Here is a 15,118-nt window from a genome sequence, read left to right as displayed (position 1 = left end):
GTTTGGCTTTTATCAGTAGTTATTTATTTCTCTATCTATTGCTTTGTTTTCTGATGCTTTGATGCGAGGTGGCCGTGCTGACTCTAGAGGGACTGTGGCTGACAGAGTTTCCTCATTTGTATTTGTACTAAGGAAGTATGTTGTGAATAGTCCTTTCATATGTCAATCAGCCCTCCCAGAACCTCCACTTTCATTGCCTGTCTGCAATCTCCTCAGGGCCTGGTACCACACACCTACAAATGCCAATGCCATTTTCTACATACCTGCAGATTACAGAGAAGAAACAAAAAAAATATAAGAAAAAACTGAAAAGAACAGATGATAGGCTTTTAGTCAAGTAACCACATGAACAGGAGATTAGAGAACACATTTTGCCTCTTTCTGCTCTAAACTATTGGTAAATCTATTTTTATTTTTGCATTATTTTGTTAACTTCAAATCATAAAAGCATAAAGAGAACTGGTGGGATTGACTTAAGAACATGTCTCACAACTTTGCAATTCTGTGGTGACATTGTGTTCCCCAAAATATTGTGCATCCTAATAAACTTATTTAGGGTCAGAGAACAGAACAGCCACTAGATACCAGAAAATGGTGGCACACACACCTTTAATCCTAGTATTTCTGAGGCAGAAATCCGCCTGGATCTCTGTGAGTTCAAGGCCCCACTGGAAACAGCCAGGTGTGGTAACAAGAGCCTTTAATACCAGGAAGTGATGGCAGAAAGGTATATAAGGTATGAGGACCAGGAACTAGCTGGTTAAGCTTTTAGGCTTTCAAGAAGCAGTTCAGCTGAGATCTATTTGGATGAGGACTCAGAGGCTTCCAGTCTGAGAAAACAGGATCAGCTGAGGAATTGGGGAAGTGAGGAAGCTGTGTCTTGTTCTACTTCTCTGATCTTTCAGCGTTCACCCCAATACCTGGTTCAGGTTTGATTTTATTAATAAGACCTGTTAAGATTCTTGCCACATAATTCTTACACCCCTCCCAGAGTTTCAGGCCCTTCTCTAGAACAGAATGACACAAAGACAGAGCTGTTGCTTTCGGATTGGGCTTGTAAAGGGACAGAGGCTATGAATGTGTAAGGGGACACTGGGGATGGGCTACTTACCGTCCTGGGAAGTGATAGAATCTTACTTTGCATTCTCATTTCACATGGATGCCACTTCTACTGAGTGATAAAATACTGTATTTTCTTTGACTTGCAAGATACTGTTTGAGTAAATAAATACTGTTAGAAGACTTTTATGATGCTGTTTTGGAAGACATGTTTGCTCTGTGGATTGAGTTTCCTCAATTTTAGGATCTTTGTTTCTTGAGAAAATTTAAGAAATAAGATACTTGAATTGGGAACAAGAGTACTGAGCAAGGACCATGCTTCAAATGACTTAGTCAATGCTTTATTATTTTCATGGAAAGCAAAGTATCTTAAAAACTTGAGGAGGTCTAGGACATTTTTACCCTTTAAATCTCTTAGTATTTTTTTAAAGAGTGAAGAAATGGGTAAAGCAGATCAAATACTTGGTACATTTTACATGCTCACTTTCAAGGATGGATGTGGTCTGACACCTCTCTATCTCAGCTTCCTACTGCAGTTAAGCATATAAACTTGGAGGGAGATCACATTAGAAATCATAGTATGAGACTCATGGGAGGATCAAAGTCTGTCCCCATCAGACTCTGACCCTCCCCATGTTCATCAATAAAGAACACCAACTAGAAGGTGGCATCCCTCATGAGTTGAGCTGTGATCTCGGTACACCATTCTCAGAAGAAGGAGATGTCCATTATTTAGTTCTGTATTTGTTAGGATGAAATAAATCTTACCCTCCTTTTTACAAAGCAATAAATAAATCTAAAACTGAAATAAGGAGAGAAACCATTCCTGTAAGGAAAGCCAAAAGCAATCAAATTCTCTAGAAAACCCTGAGGGTTTTTCTTTCACAAATAACTATAAATATTCATGGGGGCAAGAAGAAGGGTCAAGGCATTGTGGGAAGGAAAAGATGACTGCATCACATATCCACTCGCTTTTAGAAAATGTGTGTCTCTTATATCTCCAGCTAGGGTATGCATGTGGGAAATGACTACTAGCTGCAAAGATAAGTGAACAAAACACAATTCAGTGGAGATGTCATTAGGTTATGTATTCAGAAAGAAAAAACCCACGTTGTAACAGGTAGTTTAAGTGATATTTTACATGTAGTGTACTGTGAGGAATTCTTTATTTCTTCTGGTCATCTATCACAGGAAATTTGCATTAGTCACCATGGCAGATAAGATCAATAGGGTGACTCAAGCTTTTCTAACATTAAATGATTCTGTTTCTCTAACTACTTATTTGAAATAGAAGCTTGCTCATCTGTATCTATGTGCTCAATAAGATGTGGTGGCAGGTGACTTGTGGAACTGGCTCCCTTCCATCAGTTCTTATGGCAAGTTCTAATTAATGCATAATAGAACATTACCCTCTTCATTAAGACATCACCTTGATCACCGACAGTGTCTCATCAGTTAAAATTCAGAGTATATCTAACAAGACTGAGAGTCATGATTATCTTTATTGCAACCCAACTAAAGACAAAAGAATTGGGTTGGTAATGTTCACATGATAAGATTCCAAGTAAAATACTCAAGTATTTAACTTCAAATGGCTTTCTTTAAGATAAACTTAAAAAACTTAATTCGAGGACATAGCAGGTGCTGCAGAATACTAAACAGTGAGTGGGCAGCCTGCCCAACATGTGGTGCTCGTGGGAGGGGACAAGGGTATTAGACAATCACAACACAGAATTGTTCCAGTGATATGAAAAGAAAACACTATGAACTCACTGTGTGGGGGTTAATTTTACCACTGGTAGTCTAGCAGACTTTCACTGTGGAAGGCCACCTGAGAAGGAAGGACACAAGACTGGATTTTGTTCTTAGTCTGGAGTAAAGGAAGGAGGGAGGCGGTGAACAAACAGCACAGCCATGACAAAGGCAGGGAGGATGTGAGACTTGGAAAGAAGATGGCGATCATCCTTTGTCCTTCAGTGTCCAGTTACTGATAGGCTGCGTGGCATCTATTCGGTTCACTTATGATGTATTTCCAAATAGAAAAAAAATAAATAAAACAATTTGTATTTCAGTTTCCTGGCTTCTCTCTGAACGAGTAACCTGCCCTTCATTTTCTCATTGCAGAGGCAACAAACAGATTTGCGTCAGCCCCTGACCTGCTGGATACCAGGCATGTCCTAACTGCTGAACAGCAAGACGCCAGTTCTGACCTTCCACTAGGTAAAATATCTAGTAAACAGATTACTTTCCAAATATAAGTAAATACTTTAAATTTTTAATTAAAATATGATTACATCACTCCTTTCCTATTCTTCCCCAAACCCTTCCCACATCCCAATTATTCTTTAATTATTGTTGTTACATGTATGTGTATAATACTGTTATATACAAATAAGTATATAAATTCAGCCCACTGAGTCCATTTAGTGTTGCCTGTATGTTTATTTTTAGGGTCAGCTACTTGAATTTGGATAAACATTTAGGGGCTCCTCTCTGAGGAAGACTAACTCTCCTCTCAACAGTGTTTAACTGGCAATAGCTCTTCAACTAGATGTACCCCTTCCATGCTTTTCTTTTTGTTTTAATTAAAAAGCATGGTATACTTTTCAAACTAACAGAAATTCGGAGTGATGTCAGTGGGAAACCTGAAACAGTTGGTCACCACAGTGTAGGCACACATGTATACTCAGAGGTGTTCCTGCTGAGCTGTGCTGAGTCATGTGCTCCTTTCTCATTCTGTGTTACCTTGTCCTGACCTCTTGTCACCTGTGTCTCCCTATTGACTGAACCACCTGTACTTCCAGATCAACGTTTCTGGGCCATATCTCCAAGTCCTTTTCCTTCAGTCTATGCACCGTCATAGCAAGCCCGACTCCTTGATCTCCATCTTCTGTACTCTATCTATAGCTGTCCCATTCATGATTGTATGTCATTTGTGTTTATATAAAATGTATTAATGCATTTTCTTTTGCTATCATGAAATATCTGAAGCTGATCATTTCAAAAGTTTATTTAGCTCACAATTTTGGAGGCAAAGCGCCAAAGATTGAATAGTCTCCTCTCTCTGCCTTCCTGGAAAAGTTCCCTTTACCTTTATTATGACGTTGTTGAGAAGGCCAAAAGGAACCCAGCTTGCACACAGGGGGCCAAGTATGTGGGCTGATCTCACTCTATAGCAATGCATTTTCACAGGCATCCAGTGGCACTTACATAATCCCTCCCAAGGGCAGTGCTCCTGATGACTGTTATTTAGGTCCAGGCACCCCCACCACTCCTTTTTCTCCTTAGTAATAAGGAAATAAACAGGGCACTTGCATTTCACTCACTGTGGGTGAGAGTATTGTGAAAAACAATGACACCATCTATGTTAAGGAGCCTTCTTGACCTTCTCACACTTGGAGGCAGAAATCCCACTTTGGGGGATTCATTCTAAAGCAATTCTTCCTACTGTATTATAAAAGGTTTATACTCAAGATTACACATTACAGCATCATTTGTAATCAGGGGAAATGGGAAACAACCTACGTAATAATAGAAAGATAATTGTGTTTTGGAACACAGTCAAAATTAAATTTTGTACAGCTGTAAAGCAGTACATAAGCAAACTGATTGTGATGTTGCTGGAGGCTCTTACTTAATTTATTAAGAACCACATACAAGAGGCCTAAGGCCATGGAACTTTCCAGGCACCTGCACAAGGGTTTAGAGCTTGACTCCTAACTATAAAATCAAATTGAAAATGCTGAAGAGAATGAAAAAAATGCAATATACCAAGTTTACTGCTTATCACTATTTGATTTCAGTGAAATTTCAATGCAGTGGGCAGAGTTCTGCTTAGAGTACGTGTTTGTAAGAAGTTCTGTGTTGTGTGATATTTCGATTGTGTTCTAACAAATAAAGCTTGCTCAGAGTAAGAGGGCAGAGATAGCCACTAGCTGACCAAAATTAACCATAGATGTTTGGGAGGACTGCAGACAGATAGGAGACAGGAAGTAGTAGGGTGGGGCCTTTTTGGAAGAAGGAATGGAAGAGGTAGGAAGTCACTGGTGGCTGCTCCCCTGCTTCTCTGAGTCCAAGCAAGCTTTATTTGTCAGAACACAGTCAAAATATTACACATTTCTGAGCCTGTGTAATCTTCCTTCGTAACACAACTGATGATAAGTTACACGAGCAAAGCTTATTCAGAACAGAATGTGGATACATGTCAAAATAGACATTTAAGGTTTGTGTGAAGATTAAAAAACTACAGATCTGAGGGCTTCTCATGGTCTGAAGACTGTTTCTAAGAAATGGCAAGTTTTGAGAGCCTACTGCATAGTACACACTTAATATGCACCAATTCTCTAAATATCAGGACCTTGCTGGGATATAGTTATTCTTTACCTTCAATTTTCATTTTACAAAAGCTGGACTTCAGGAAACTGAAGAAACATCCACTCTCACCCCATCCATGAAGCTAGGGAAGGAGCTGAGGTTCTTGGAGGCAGGACTGACTCCAAATCCTATGCTTTTACTAAGAACTTCACTGTGATATACTGAGGTTTTTTTTAATTTGTAAAATTAATTATATACCTGATTCCATTTTAATTTTAGAAAATGCAGAATCCAGTGAGAGACCCACCTCCTACCTCTCAGTACCACCACCACTCCGGGAATCCAGCTTCCAGCACAGGAATCCCACATGGATACACTCAAGTCAAGTTATAACTAAAACATAAAGATATTTATAGTCTCATTTCCAACTAAAACCATAAGGTTAAAAGCGAAAGTGATAAATATGGTTATAGATGGAGAATTCAGACAGTTCAGAAAGGAATAGAATCACCTTCAAGTGTCCACCCTCAGGGTGTGAGTAAGTGCTGTTAGTAATTTCTTGTGACTGGAGTCATTATTATGGATTCTCCATTTCAATACAATCCTTGATATCATCAATAGTTTCAAACCTACTCACACTTTAAGAAATGCTTGTTGTAGGTGTTTTTAAGTTCCTTTGTGTTTTTGGTTATTCTTTACTTCCAAATATTGATAATATGTTTTTCCAGACAATGAAATTTTATTTACTGCACAAAACTAAAGGTATGATATAAAATTACATTCAGGTATACAAGTGAGGTATATACAACATAAATTAATTTGCTATTTAGAGTTGAAATCTATCTCCAAGATATATAATTATGTATATGTAAATAGAACAAACTCTGAAAAAGTCTGAAAACCAAAAAACGTCCAGTCCCAAGCATTTCAGGTTAAGTTTCCCAACTGGCATTTGGAATCATGAACCTAAGACTCCCTGCCTCCTGAAGCTCATTCATCTTAAGTTTTCTCAGGCCCTCCAGAATTATTTCATCAGTAAGAAGACTATTTGGTCATTTTTAAAAATACAGACTGTGGTTTCTTTGAGCTCTGATGGGAGGGATTTGATGGAGACATTTCATTTATGACTGAGTGTTGCAAGGACTCTCTGTACAATGTTTTGCTGTGGGTCTCCATGTTTGTTCCCATTCCTATAGGAGGAAGCTTCTCCAGTGATGGGGGAACAAGGCGCTGATTTTTGACTATAGCAAAATGTCACTGGGAGTCATTTTATCACATTTTTTTTCTTTTCTTAGACCAATGTTATTTGGTTTTACCCTAGGTCCCTGGGCTATCTAGTCAAAGGTTCTTGGTCACCCAATCATTGTTTTTTTTTTTGAGAAAGAATTTTTTTTTTTTTGAGAAAGGGGGAACAGATCTGGAAAGACTTGGGGAAAATATGATAAAATATATTTGGATTTGAAGTTGATTTAAGTAGTGAAAAATATAATAATAAATAATAAACCTTATCTTTATCTCTCAAAAAAGGATAGACTGAAGTCTGCACCCCTTCTTTTGGAGGTTCTTAGGGTGGTTTGTTCTGTGACCAAAGCAAGCACTTCTGCATTGAAACCTTGGTGCCTTCTGCACACTGAGACGATTGCAAATTAATGTACAGCAATCTATAAGCTCTAAAAGTCTATATTTTCACACTAAAACATTTTTGGAGAAACTGTATATTTGTTTAATTCATACTTTATATAACACTAGTGTAACTTAAGAAATGTAGAATTTATAGAGCTGTGGATAGTTTTTATTGTAGTCATGTCCATTTTCAGGAATTGTTCATTTTCTTTTTATGAGCCATTGATATGTCTGCAATTTGTGAGCATATAAACACAATAAGTGTTCCATAAGACCTGTGTCTATATCATTTTCCCCACCATACTCCAAACATCTCCCAGGCAAATAAGTCAAGCTCCAAAGCATATGTTCTCTAGGGATGAAAGGTGTTTTCCAATGTATGTGTTTAAATTCACCAGGCCTGCCTCAGAGACATGAATCTCATTTGCAAAGAAATCTGCAATTTGCTCCTTTTGAACTCGCTGGGATGAACAATTACATGAAATCACAGTAGTTCATAAAGATGTTCTGCAGGGAAATTGCTAGATATCAAAACTCAAGCTAAAACATTTCCAGATAATATATTTGTTATTCTTTTTCTCATTCAGCAAACCATTCACACATAAACTGGAGCAGAGAATGTTACCCGTTCTTATTTTATCAGCCCAATTTGAGTCAGTCTTAGTAAGCCCTGAGGTGTTTATTGAGATCCTTGATTATGTGATTTGTTAGATTATCTCCTTTGTGGTTAATATCTGTTAACTGGGATTATAAAAAAAAATGAAGTTTTGAAAATTATGGCAGCTAATTTTTTTTAAATAATTATAAAAATTGTCATATTTATTATAGTCTGTTTCACTTGTTAGTCTCAAGGGACAGTTATTTAATTTAGAAATTTTACTTGCCATGTATCCATAAAGGAAAAAATGCTCTACTCCTAATGGCACCTGTTAGACTATTAGAGACAAATTGAAGTAAGAAGAAAAACACAATGGTAGACAAATAGAACCTTGGAGACTATAGTCTAGAAAATTTACAAATTAATTTACCTGTTTTCTGAATAATGCTTTTATATATTATTTCATTTAATCATCACAACATCTTAACTAGCCCACTCAGACATGTTTCACTAAATATATTTTTTACCTGTGAGTTTACAGAAGTTACCCAAGTTCCGAAATAATGTGTTGGACCCGGGATATTTCCTGCCCTAAAACCTTATTCTATCCACCAAGACCCTCATGTCCTCCCAGGACACTTACACAGAATCTTTGGTGACATAGGTAAAGGAAAGAACTGACAGGGCACACAATGAAGCAATCTCTGTCCTTGAAAAATGCCACAAAAGGCAAGATTCAGCTTTAAAACATTGGTTTTGTTGTTGTTGTTGTTTTGTTTTAATTTTTTCCCCTAGCAACCAGACCTGATTTCTTTAATTGGAATCAAGAAAAAAATCTCAAAGACTAAAGTAGGGAGATTTCAAATTCTGTATTTGAAATCAGTCTGGCAATGTTAAATGTCATTGTGTTATGTTTATTTCCCACAAGTAAAGGCAAGTTAATAATATTGAGTAGATTTAGATACAATCTACTTGATTTCAGTTTTGAGATAAGACTATGAGCATACATATAGAGATTATATGTGGTTACATGAAGAAGTCAGACTTAGAAATTTAGGCCTCAATGGTTTTACTCTCGGTGGAAAGGATGAATCCAAATCTTGGAGAATATGGTTATATGTTAGTTTTATTATTATTTGGCCAAATAACCAACAAAAACAGCTTAGGGTAGGAAAGATATCTTTTGCTCAGTGTTTCAGAGGGTTCATTATGGTGGCGAGGCCATGGCAGAGAAGCTTACATCACAGTGCACAGCAGAGTGGAACAGGAAGAGCAAGGCCAAGGTATAATATTCAAAGACCTTTCCTCCTCACTGACTTCTTCTGAGCAGGGATTCAATTTTTGAATATATTAATGGATTAAACCATTCATGAGGTCAGAGCCTTCATTATGTAACCATCTCTGAAAAGGCTTTCACAGACTCAGTCAGGCATGCAGTTGACTAATTTCATGCAATTTCCAAGTCCAATCAAGTAGACAATTAGTACTGACAATACATGTTATAAGATATATATATGTATATATATATATGTGTGTGTGTGTGTGTGTGTTTACATATCTATACACACATATATACATATGTATGATATACATTATTAGGTGTATGTAAGAAAATACAAGTTACTACCTCTTTGGAAAGTCTCCAAAAATACTAATCATGTGGTAGGGAATATTCTGTGGCAGTTTTTGTTGCAGTAGTCTTCATTCTATTGTCCTTTAGCAGGTGTCTTTAGATAAAAGCCTCATGCCACAGTTATGTTCTCTTAAAAGCAATTGAATACTTCCTTAAAAATTAATTGTTATTGAAATAGCAACTGAAGTGCTGACTCATATTACTAAAAGCAAGTCTAGCAATTATGCATTGATTGTGTTATGAATTGTTTTCAACCTAATGAAGACCCTTTAGTACACATTTGTAGGACTTCCATCAGGGACTTTGTGAATGGCTTACCATGAGAAGCTGATAGTCAATGGAGACACCTTATGGTTACAAGTGCCAAAATAAGCCAAATTTCCACGGTGTAACAAACCTGCAAGCATATTTCAACCACTTATGGATGTTTTCCAAATCTGACAACAACAGGCTTTTACCCCAAACAGAATAATTATCTCTTAAAAGTTCTTGGCACAGTCTGTGTTATAATTGGGCATAATGCTATATGCAAATTTTAGAAAACTAAGTAATTTGGATATTTTCTTTAATTTTTTTTCTATGAAGAACATCTTTCCCTATAGACTAGGTTTTTATAGTCAGAAAAAATTAAAAGTATTTTGATTCATATATTATCCCATATGTTATTTCAGAAACAAAATCAAATTCTGACAGTATTATAATTCATCTACTTCCTTTTTACTATGATTTTTAGCTACATTAAGTGTACAGGACATAAAGTTCCATGCTTAAGAGTATCATTCTGTGACCTTAAGCATATTGACATTTATCATGGTACAATCAGTGCCATCCTTCTCTAGAACTCTGTGTTGTGCAAAACAAGCCCTGTACCTTTACCAAGCCTCAGGCAACCACTATTGTACTTCCTTTCTATGAATCTGACAACTCTAGAGACGTCATATTAGTGGAATCACATGAAATAATTTGTCTTCTTATGATTGGGGTTTATTTTATTTAATGGAATTTTTTTAAATGTCCTCAAGCTTGATTCATGTTTTAGTATATATAAGGCTCTTTTTAAGGTTGAACACTATTCCATTGAATGTATACAATATATTTTATCTGCTCATTCAATCGTCTATACACACTCAAATTACTGTCGCCCAAGAGCTATTGTGAGCATGCAGCTATGAGTCTGGGAGAGAAAATTCTTTTCTAAAACTGCTTTAAATTAGTTCTAGTGTGCAATCAGAAGTGGGATTGCTGGATAATATGATAATTCTATTTTTGTTATTTTGAGAAGCAATAGAGGCCACATCATTCTACATCCCCACCAACAGTACATATGTTCCATTATTTTCCCCAATTTTTACACATCTTTCTTAACATTTCTTAACATCTTAACATTGTCTTAAATTTTGTCCTTCTAATTGTTATTGGACAATATCTCATGATGATTTGGGTTTGAATTTTCATAGTAACTAATAATATGGAGCATCTTTTCATGTGTACATTGGACATTTGTGCATCCTTTTGAGGAAATGGCTATTAAAACATTTGCCTCATTATTAAGTTGGTTTGTTGTTGTTATTAAAATTAAAGGTATTTTATGCATTTTGATTCCAAACATTGTCAGATAGATAATTGGAAGATATTTTCCCCCATTATATGGGTTGCCTTCTCACTCTTAATTATGTCTTTTGATGCACAGAAGTTTTTAATTTAAGGTAGCCTAATTTATCTATTTTTACTTTTTTTTTGCCTATGCTTTTGGTATCCTATCCAAGAAATCATTGCCAAAGCCATTCATTTGCTTTTAACAAAATCTGTCTTCTAAAACATAAGAGATGATTTGCAATGTAAATCAATTGGACAGCCTGGATTAATTTTGTTATTCAGAACACAGGATATTAAAAACAGATAAAATTAAAACTGGCAGACTGGAATTTTATTGAAACTCACCCTTTAATTTTTTTTTTATTTTTTGGGAAAAAAAGTATATTTTATTTGCTTAGTCAGTTGAGTATCTCCTGAGTATCTCATCCAGTTGTGGTCATGGATCCTTTCATATTGAAACACAGTAGGAATGCTTTGAAGCCAAAGGAAAAGGGGTCTTTGTTTCACCTATACTTCCTAGTTTAGTAAGTCTCAAAGAACATCTCAGTACACACCCAAAGTAACAAAATACTAGGCCAGGAAAGGCTAATGACACAGTTCATACTACCATGTATGGTACTTTGGGCCAAACTAAGACCTTGCACATACCAGGTACTCTCTAACTCTTCACTCATTTAGGTCAGAGTTTCACTATGTTGTCCATTCTAACCTTAAACACGTTCTTCTCAGATGGGCCTGGGAGTTGCAATCTGCCTGCGTCAGTTCCCCAGGAAGTTGGCACTTCAGGTTTGTATCCCTGACTTGACTTGGGCATTTTATTTTATGGATAAATGACCTGGGATCCTTGGGAAAAACTATTTCAGTGACCAACCAACAGTGAGTTCCCATGATGCCATGCTTATGTGTAGAATAGAAGCTTATAGCTTTATTTTGGACAGTCGTTCTGAACAAATAAGCAATGAATACCAGTGGGATGCTGGTAGTGCTATATCACATCTAAGCTGAGTAGGTGATGTAAGAGAAATATGTGGATGAACACTGGGTTATCCCAAAAACGTGTCTGAAGAATCTTTTCCTAAGTTCTATAAACATTCCTAGAAGCAACTACCTTGTCCCCAGGGACTCCTATATCTCAAACATCCCAGAGGTATTAGCAAAGCATATGTCAAGATGCTAAGAGAGTCTTGTGTAAACTCCATGTGTGACAACCTGGCTTCATATTTTACAACTCATGTTTTTTTGTTGAAACGTGCAGCATTTAGACGTTGAAGAGCCATTTAAGAGACTGGCTTCATATGCCTTCCTTTGCAGATTGGGCAATGAAGCCCAGGGAGACACTAAGTTGACACAAGCTGCCAGCAAATGATGTCAAAATATTAATGAGGCTACCAAATCCAAAGATTTATATATCGTTAGAAAGGTCACCTGAGGCAGAACCGAAAAGAGAGATGTGTAGATATGCCCCCTAGGACTCATGACTCCTTCTTTGTGTTCTAAATCAGAGATTTAGGACTCTGTACTGACTTTCTCCCAAAGTAACGAACAAGCTACAGAAACCCACCCATGGGAACTATTCCTTCCCACCACAGTTCTGTCTTAGATGACCTTACCGACCTGGGCTGGATTGTGCTTGGTTTTCTGCACTTATATCTATCTTTGATGAAAGGGGCTTCATTCTATACAGAAAGCATAGCTCATTACTATATCGTTTCTACTGTTTTCGCAAAATATTGTATTGGTAAGACTAGCAGTTTTTTCAAATAACTAGACCTATGAGCTCTTCCACATAGCAGCATTCACTGGAAAATTATTAAACATCTGTGCAAGTAATTCGGGTTGAATTATATTTTAAGTGTGCAGTGAAATTGGGCTAGTGCATTAGAGTTCCTTTTAAACACTGTCATATGTGCTAACAAAATTCTGTTCTTCAGGGAAAACTGGTCTTGAGGAAGGCTTGAGGGAAGGGTTTTCACAATTCTTGATTAAGAAATATGTACAAAAAGTCAGAAAAGACACATGAAGTGTCCCTAGTAGATTATATATGAAAAAAAGAACAAAAACACACCATAACCTGGTCATTATAATCTTAGCCACTCCTATTCGTACACAAAAAGCTAGCTTATTCACTGCTTTAAGCAGTAAGTGAAAAATCCATAAGGAGAGATGCTCTTTTCTTCTCAGAATCTGGGATTCCAGTGCAGTAATTTCTTGAATTGCATAGCAGAACAGAAATGGGGCAAAGACATGAGTGTCAGGACTCACAGTTCCTCTGGATATTGCAAAGAACTTCTCAAGAACAGGCTGCCTTGTGAGAAACAGACTCTCACGCAAATGGCTCTGGAGAAACTGAGCTCTTCTCTCTTGGGGCTGTTGCAGAAGGTATTTCTTAGCTGGGTGAGAAGAATACTAGACAACTGTCAGGGTCCCTTTGACTCAAAAGGGTGTAAGATAGACCCCAGAGTTACTCTGAATGAATCATTGGTACATAAGTCTTAGAAATGAATCTTTTCCTAACTGAATTTAGAATATATGTGTTTCTGGAATTCACACAGAGACCAAGGGGCAGTTACTTCTCTGGTTGCAGAAGGATCTGGAATGAGATAGAACCACAGAATGTTGATGGTGTGCTGGGAATGCGGAAGAGGGATGTGAAACAGGAGTGTGGAGGACTGGAGAGCCAGTGACAAAGGAGTCAAAATGAAGAGCAATTTTGGTGTCATTTCTTAGTACATTACTTTCATCAACTTTATCCTTTCCATCAAGAACGTTTGGCAAAGGTCACCTGAGGACCCTTTATTGGCTTGCAGTCATAGTCACTAACCCTGAGTGCTACTAGAGTGGCAGTCGACTCTTCTTGGGTTTGCAAATAACTCCTTCGTTTCCAATTTTGAACCCTTTCCTGGGCCCCCTTCAGTTTTATCACACTCGGGAGTTACATGTGGGCTCCCATTCTTGCCATTTTCACAGTTATCTTCCATCTCCTGCCCTTCCATTCTTCTCTAGAGTCTCTGACCTCAGGTAAGCCCTCATATTGTGATTTCCTCTTCTTCACTCTCAAAATCAAGGCTGTGAGGTATTCCTCCCTTCCCTGGTCCTCTTAGATATGTCAGAGCAGAAATTAGTGACACACCAATGAGTTAAAAAAATTCTCTGTAATCCTACTGAATGATGTTTGCACAACAGTCAAGTTTTCTTAGAATTGAAAAGCCATGTCTAGAGTTGCAAAGTACATGTCATCAGCGCTTAGGGCTACTCTTAAGGCACGGTTTAGCAGTGTACTCTACTTCCTACCGGTTGGATCAGCCCCTTCTATATCTGTGTATAAACTTAGAAGCTATGTAATGAGGATAATTTTTAAAATCCTTGCCAGAATCTGTATTCATTCAACCAAATTTTACTAGCTTTATTCTGTGGAGGTGACATTGGACTCTAGGGATGGAGAGTAGATAAAATCACACTAGTTAGAATTTATTGATTTCTGGGAGTTTAGATGTTTACTGGCTGTACAAGAAAGTTGTTAATTTTTCTTATTAACTATTGTTTTACTATTTTTCATGTAAGTCATTCATCTGAGTGTTATGTAGAGATGAAGATTATTTTCAGTTTACTGGAAAGAAATGCCTTAAAAAAGATAGGATATCAGAACATACAAAAGATATGAATGGGATGAGATATGAGAGCCAAGGATCAGCTTTAAGAAGTTATACTGTGACTGATAGATGGACTCAATTAACTAGAGTCTTTACAACCAAGATTATATGTATGAACATAACATACATCAACTTACCCATAAGAACTCAAACCCAAGGCACCCAGGGTAGACATTTATCGGAAAAAAAGCAAGGCAAAATCAAACTATTTGCTGTCATTGAACCAAAGCTGTAAAAATAGAGCAAGGAAAAAAGAATTCTAACTCAGTATCCCTTCAGCATTTGAAGTGCCTTTCTACCACACGGACATGTTTTTCTTTACAGTATCCACTGTTTCAAGGCACCAAAGTTAGACAACAGGACTCCTGTCTTCACACTCATATGACATAAAGGCCATTCTGAAAACCCACCATACAACTTGAGGGCACTGACTGCTACTTAGAATCAAGGAGAAAATCCCACATCTGGTCAAAGAATCAGTTTTCTTAAGCGTTCTCCTCTGTCAAACCTTTTAGCCAAATTGTTAGAGAAAGTACAATAGAAGTGTTCATCTCTTTTTTCTTCTCTTTGTTCGATCAATACTTGAAATAGAATATTACAGTTTCCTTGGTAAATGAGGCTTACAGCTGATATCCGTTACTGTGA

The 15,118-nt window shown here is 37.1% G+C and overlaps 1 long non-coding RNA gene across 1 annotated transcript in view; it reads left to right on the top strand.

Moving 5' to 3' along the window:
* LOC119087896 overlaps positions 1–15,118 on the top strand; it is a 45,919-nt gene that overhangs the window by 25,778 nt on the left and 5,023 nt on the right. Inside the window, exon 3 of the long non-coding RNA XR_005091411.1 lies at positions 3,184–3,279. This is a non-coding gene — a long non-coding RNA (uncharacterized LOC119087896). The remainder of the gene's footprint in view (positions 1–3,183; positions 3,280–15,118) is intronic.

Source organism: Peromyscus leucopus, chromosome 4 (assembly GCF_004664715.2).
Source record: "Peromyscus leucopus breed LL Stock chromosome 4, UCI_PerLeu_2.1, whole genome shotgun sequence".
Classification (NCBI taxonomy): domain Eukaryota; kingdom Metazoa; phylum Chordata; class Mammalia; order Rodentia; family Cricetidae; genus Peromyscus; species Peromyscus leucopus.
The sequence above is the reverse complement of the archived record's forward strand: the minus strand, read 5'-3'. Positions and strand labels throughout refer to the sequence as shown.